Raw genomic sequence first — 7,415 nt, 5'->3', positions numbered from 1 at the left:
AGAGAGAGAGAGAGTAGGGGGAGGGGCAGAGGGAGAGGGAGAGAGAGAATCTCAAACAGACTCTTGCTGAGCAGGGAGCTCAATGCACGATATCATAACCCTAAGATCATGACCTGAGCCAAAATCAAGAGTCAGACGCTTAACCAACTAAACCACCCAGGCACTCCTCAAAATGGTGATTTTCTGAAGGAGATTATCATATGGAAAAAAAGAATCTTCTTTGTCCCATTTTTTCTTTCTATCATCTCTTGTTTCTTCTTGCTTCCCTTCCTCCATTCTTATCAACTGGATATTCATCCATGGAAGCCATTTTGAGTTTGATGCCTCAAAGCCCTCATATCTGTTAAACTACAGTTCCCTTTAAAAAGGAATTTTCCTTGAATCTGACCACCTTCATTTACTAATTAACAGATGTTGCAGCCGCAGGCTATATTTCTTGGGAGTAGGCAGAGGAAGGGGACCGGATTCATCGACATCTTCTGTCACAAGTCAACGAGCAATCATTCAGTCCTCCTGGGTCCTAAGCAGGTGCTCTTTCTTTCTGCCCACAATTGCAAAGGTTCCCAAGACTCCGGATGACAGCCCCTATGTTAGTACTTAGAGGCTCCACCAACAGGTGTTTCTCTGTATAACCAGACAACAGGTGTTTGCCTGGTGCCGCCTGCCAAAAGCCAAGGAGCCAGGGTAGAAAACAAAGTCCATTTGTGAAAATGATTACTGTAATTAAGAGCTATGTTGATGCAAACGATGAAAACGCATACACATTCACCCTCACACTCTCCAGAGTCCTCCATCCCCTTGATAGAGGAAATCACAGACTACGCATTACAATGTACTTTAAAAAACTTTTTAAGCTTCATTTATTTCTTCTCTGATGCTTTTGCTTCCTTTAAAAATTTGTCATTGAGACAAATTTATAGTTGACAAACAATATTAAATTAGTTTCAGGTGTACTACATAGTGGTTCAACACTTATATACATTCTGAAATGCACACCACAATAAATGTATTACAATATTATTAACCATATTTCCTAGGCTGTATTTTTCATCGCTGTACCTTATTTTATTTTATTTTTTTATTTTTTAAAGATTTTATTTATTTATTTGTGTGAGAGAGAATGAGAGAGAGAGCACATGAGAGGGGGGAGGGTCAGAGGGAGAAGCAGACTCCCTGCCGAGCAGGGAGCCCGACGTGGGACTCGATCCAGGGACTCCGGGATCATGACCTGAGCCGAAGGCAGTCGCTTAACCAACTGAGCCACCCAGGCGCCCTGTACCTTATTTTATAATTGGAAATTTGTATCTCTTAATCCCCCTCACCCATTTTGCCCACCCCCACCTCTCTCCTCTTTCACAACCATGAATTTGTTCTCCATATTTATGAGTCTATTTCTCTCTTTGTTGTTATTTGTTTATTTATATGTTTGTTTGAAAGCATAAAACTCCTCAAAGAAAACATAGGCAGTAAGTAATCTCTTGGACATCAACCTTGGCAATATTTTTCTGGATCTATCTCCTCAGACACAGGAAACGAGAGTAAAAATAAACAATTGGGACTACATTGAAATAAAAAGCTTTTGTACAGTGAAGGAAACCAGCAACAAAACAAAAACACAACCTACTCAATGGGAGAAAATATTTGCAAATGATATATCTGAAGCCAATAAGAATGTTTCAAGATAAGAAACAACAAGTGTTGGCAAGGATGTGGAGAAAAGGAACCCCCAAGCACTGTTGGTAGGAATGCAAGCTGGTGCAGTCACTATGGAAAACAGTATGGAGGTTCCATAATAAACTAAAAATAAAAATACCATACAATGTAGTAATTCCACTTCTGGGTATTTATCCAAATAAATGAAGAAAATGAAAACACAATCAGGAAAGATATACACACTCCTATATTTATTACAGTGTTATCTACAACAGCCAAGATATGGAAGCAACCTAAAAGTGTCCACTGATCAAGGAATGGATAAAGAAAATGTGGAATAGGGGCGCCTGGGTGGCTCAGTCGGTTGAGCATCCGACTCTTGGTTTCAGCTCAGGTCCTGATCTCAGGGTGGTGGGATAGAGCCTGAGTCAGGCTCCGTGCTTGGCTTGGAGTCTGCTTCTCCCTCTCCCTCTGCTTCTCTCCCTGCTTATGATCTCTCTCTCTCTCTCTCTTTCCACAATAGACAAATAAATAAAATCTTAAAAAAAGAAAAGATGGTATATATACTCAGTGGAATATTACTCAGCCACAAAAAAGAATGAAATCTTGCCATTCACCACAACATGGATGAACCTGGAGGTTATTATGCTAAACGAAATAAACCAGACAGAAAAAGATAAATACCACAAGATTTCACCTATATGTGGAATCTAAAAAAACCCAAAAAACAAAAAAACCACAAAACAAATGAACATACAATGTACTTTTAAATCCTAACGTTCTTATCTCTTTTGGTGATAAATGGAAATGATTGGTAAGCCATCTTTTGAAACCATTCCTGGTAAGGATCCTCATTTGGGATTCACGTTATTGTGTATTTGGGGGATTACAAGGCAGTGTATGCTGGAAGGAGGCTGCATTTGAGGAGCTTATGATTGATTGGAGACCATTTCTATCCATAAGAAAAGTGAAACAGCTAAGCAATAATTAAATCACAATACATTTCGTCATGGCCTTCATCACAGCACTGAGTTCCACTGTGTGCCCCTCTGGGTTCCAGGAAGAAACTGCTTCATCTACAACCAAGAAAAGTCTTGATAATAATACAGTGTATGTTCCTCAACCCCTGACTTAAGGATCATGTAGGAGCTTCAAAGATAGAGCAAATAGCAGAGTAGCTTGCATAAATTCTTCTTTTAAAAAAATCTGTAATGGGGCGTCTGAGTGGCTCAGTCGGTTAAGTATCTGCCTTCAGCTCGGGTCAGGATCCCAGGGTCCTGGGATCGAGCCCCCCACCCTGCTCCCTGCTCAGCAGGGAGCCTGCTTCTCCCTCTCTCTCTGCCTGCCTCTCCCCCTGCTTGGTGCTCACGCTCTCTCTCTCTCTCTTTGTCCAATAAATAAATAAAATCTTAAAAAAATAAATAATAGGGCGCCTGGGTGGCTCAGTTGGTTGGGCGACTGCCTTCGGCTCAGGTCATGATCCCGGAGTCCCTGGATCGAGTCCCGCATTGGGCTCCCTGCTCGGCAGGGAGTCTGCTTCTCCCTCTGACCCTCCCCACTCTCATGTGCTCTCTCTCATTCTCTCTCTCTCAAATAAATAAATAAAATCTTTAAAAAATAATAAAATAAAATAAATAAATAAATAATAAAAAATAAAATAAAAATATCTGTGAATATGAATTCGTCATTTTTTTTTTCAGGAGCTAAAGATCCTGTCACTGCTCTGATCTGGTATGGGCCAATGGCAAAGACATAGATAGACTGGAAGAAGTCATGGAATTCATCAACATGATTTTTATATTATATATATACAATCACAATATTCAAAATAAATTACATGTGTTAGGTCCTTCTGCTTCATTTTATACAAATCCCATTTGTATACGTTTACATGGGAGCTGAGGGGGTAGTCATGTGGGTAGTTCAATTTTATCTGTCATATACTGTAATTATTGAGTGCTTTTATACTGTGATTACCAAAAGAATGGTCCAGGATTTTTGAGCTAGCAGTTTTGCAATGTGAAAAAAAACAAAGAGGAAGAAACAAAAAAGGCTGTTCACAAATAATTCTCCTAGAGGTCACAGGAATGGGATACCTTTTTTTGCAATTTTTTTGTCATTGTCTTTGCGTTTTTTTTTTTTTTTTTTAAAAAGAGACCCTTTTACTTTTAATTAAATTTTTTCAAAGGTAAAATTTTTAAATTTCGAAAAAAAAAAAAAAATCAGCTGGGGATATTTATGTGGGTCTATTTCTGGGTTCTCTATTATCTTCCATTAATCTGTGCATCTATCCCTTCACCAATACCACACAGTCTTGCTTGTTATAGCTATGTAGTAAATCTTCAAATTGGGCTGACTGATTTCTCCTACTTTTATCTTGTTTTTCTTTTTTCTTTTTATTTATATTTATTTATTTGCTTTGGGGTTTTTTTTTTAAAGATTTTTATTTATTTATTTATTTATTTATTTGAGAGAGAGAGAGAGAGAGTAGGAGCACGGGGAGGGGTAGAGGGAGAAGCAGACTCCCCACTGAGCAGACCCCGGGATCATGACCTGAGCCAAAGGCAGACACTTAACCCACTGAGCCACCCAGGTGCCCCTTGCTTTGTCCTTTTTTTTTTTTTTTTTAAAGATTTTATTTGTTTTCTGACAGAGAGAGAGACAGCGAGAGAGGGAACACAAGCAGGGGGAGTGGGAGAGGGAGAAGCAGGCTTCCCGCTGAGCAAGGAGCCCGATGTGGGGCTCGATCCCAGGACCCTGGGATCATGACCTGAACTGAAGGCATACGCTTAACGACTGAGCCACCCAGGTGCCCCCCTTGCTTTGTCTTTTTAAAACAGCTTTTGGTTAAGCTGAAATCACTTTTTGGACTTCTCAGAAAATTCCGGATTTTAGAAAAAGTACGCAAGGAGTATTTCTCTAGAATATGATACTCACGCTTTTCTTGGAAAAAATTGAAAAAAAGCACAACATCCACTTGCTATTGTTGAAGATATCTTGACAGTTTTGTGTACTTCCCTGCCAACAGCTGCATCTCCAATTTTGGTCCCCCTATCCCTTTAACACTGAAAAAAAAATAAGCATCTTATTATTGGAGAAAAAAACTTAGTCTGTGTGGACTGGCTTTCAGACTTAGTCTGAGAAATCAGTTTTGATCAAATTACTTTCTGAACAAATGGCCTTTGACTGGGTTGGTGAATGGATAGCCCATGCAGCCCGGGTTTCAGCAGCTTCCTATCTGTTTATCACTGGTGCTAGGCTTGTTCTCACTTCTGTTCTCTTCCCTCCTGTCTCATTTGGCACAAGAAGGATGTCCTAGAAGAGGACACTGTGCCTTCTTTCTCTCTATCCCCTGCCCTCATTTTTCTTGAATGAGTGCCCATTTGCTTATGGCCTGTCTCTCTGGATACAAACCAAACATCCAGAATGCTAGAGCTATTCCAATAGCCGTAATTCTAATTCAACCTTTTTTTCCTCTCACAGACGAGAAAAGTCTCTGATTCCCCTACTCTTCTTACCACTAGATACACTTGGTATGGGGAATTAAGACTGGAAGTACCTACATCTTTCCACATATGCTCAGAATGAGCTCTCTCAACATTATTAGATACTGAATGTGCCAGGGACAAAACCTGTTACAAAAGGCAGAATGGTCAGGCGCCTGGGTGGCTCAGTCGGTTAAGCGTCTGCCTTCTGCTCAGGTCATGATCCCAGGGCCCTGGGATGGAGCCCTGCATCCAGCCCTGCATCAGGCTCCCTACTCAGCAGAGAGTGTGCTTCTCCTCTCCCTCTGCCCCTCCCCCTACTTGTGCTCTCTCTCACATAAAATATTTTTTTTTTTAAAGGGCAGAATAGGCTCTGTTTGGGGAAGGGATGTGACATGATCTTTAAAAACATACATATTTGTTTGTACTCACGTATAACAAGCACTAGGAACCACATCCTTCATCTTCTATGACTAGCCATAGACAGGAGAAGGGGCTTCTAGCACTTGAAGAGCAGTGACGTCCCTGGAATTGGATATTGCACGCTAAGGTGCCTGGGGGCCTGTAGTGCCGTGGGACTCAGTGCCTGGATTTATCAGAAGCTAAAACCAAAACAGACACTAGGTTGGTTGGAAAGCACCCGAATTGAGCTTTATAGTTGAGCTTTAGTTGAGCTTTGAGTTACTTTTTAAAGAAAAGATAACTGATTTCATTGAGTCAGTTCAGGTCACAAAAGACTCACTTCTACTAGCAAAAGTTGCTTTGCTTTCTGACTCCACATGAAATAAAGAAGACCAGCTGCCTGTGGCCGTTTCAGAACAACTGCCTCCTCAGAGAGAAGTCATGGCTGCCAGAGACCGAGGAAGAGCGCTCACATCAGGACCTGTGGAATTTCTGATCACACCATTGCCACCCCGCTTGTGCCCTCTTTGTTTCCTTCTCACACAGTCACTCCCCACCCTGCTCAGTCTGCTCAGCCCTCCTTCAGCCACAGGCTATTTGTTATATAGTTGCTGCCAATTGGCTGGTGAGGAGCCAGGCCTGGAGGAAATAGAGGGTCCTGGCGAGAACATGCACTGAAGGCCCCAACGGGCGGGGTCAACTCCTGACTCCTCCCACCATACAACTGTGCCCCCATTACAAACTGCAGGAAAGGAGACATCACTGCCAGGTCATCAGGGACCTGGTTAGCAAAAAAGTGGTCCTGCCATCTGGATACAGCCTCCCTGTGTGTGGAAGGGTGGCAGGAATGGAAAGGGAGGGCCACAGGGTCCTTTAGGGCCAGGTTCAAGCAACTCAGTCAGGAAAACACTCTGAAAACCTCTGGACTCTTGTGTGCTTGGATCAGACAAAGAAAACCCATCCTTGCCGTCCAGGGTAAGAAGCCTCAGACCAGGCAAACCTGAGAGAGTGTGGTCCCGCCAGGAACAGAGATTTGGCGCCACTGAGGCTCTCTGAACAAAAGCCTGGGCAAGATCTGCTGGTTCAGTAGCAGCCAGGGTTCCAGGTTGGAGAGCCTCCCCGGACTCTGGCTTGCCCTGCCCAGGGTTGCTCAGCCTATTCCGCTATTTACCTCTTGTCCTTCCCTCCGTCCCAGCACCATATTCCCAGCATGATGGATGGACCAGACACTGGCCTTACCTCTGGAGCGCTGGCCTCTGGAAACTCTGGCCTCTGTTTACAACCAGAGGAAGGTTGTAAATAATGAGCCTCTCCCTCCGGTGAAGGGAAGTTTGGGCATTGACTTTTTTTTGCCCTGACTTCTTTCTCCTTAGGTTTTTGGGTGCCAGCCTGAGGAGACAGGTTATGAGTCCTGTTGCTAGCGACTGGCTCATAGCTATAGCTCCAGAACACGTAAGAGATATTCACCATCTGATTTCCCAGACAGAACTAGAAAAGGTCTAGAAAGAAAGCTCGGGTGCTGGAGCTAGAAGAGGTGAGCCTGAGGAGGTGGGACCACCGAGAGTGAGGCCGAGCGGCAGGTAAACTCGAAGAGGGTGGGGGACCGAGCTGACGCACGCGCACTTGGAACCTGGCACCTAGGTGACTGGTGGGACCCACTAACCTGTGGATTCGTTTTTCGGTTCCATGTCGGGTGGCGGGTGGCAAGGGGTGGAAATTAGTCTTCGAGGACTGTTTGCTTTACCTCTGCAGGTAGCCAGTGGCATGCACCTCCTGGTCCTCGTGTCCAGGGCTGGGAGAGTATGGGAATTAAGAACAGCACCGCCCGGAGGAGACCTTGACCCCCCGCTGCGGCTTACGGGGGGGGGGGGGGGG

The sequence above is a fragment of the Neomonachus schauinslandi genome, chromosome 2 (assembly GCF_002201575.2).
Source record: "Neomonachus schauinslandi chromosome 2, ASM220157v2, whole genome shotgun sequence".
NCBI classification, from domain to species: domain Eukaryota; kingdom Metazoa; phylum Chordata; class Mammalia; order Carnivora; family Phocidae; genus Neomonachus; species Neomonachus schauinslandi.
This window is presented reverse-complemented; position numbering follows the sequence as displayed.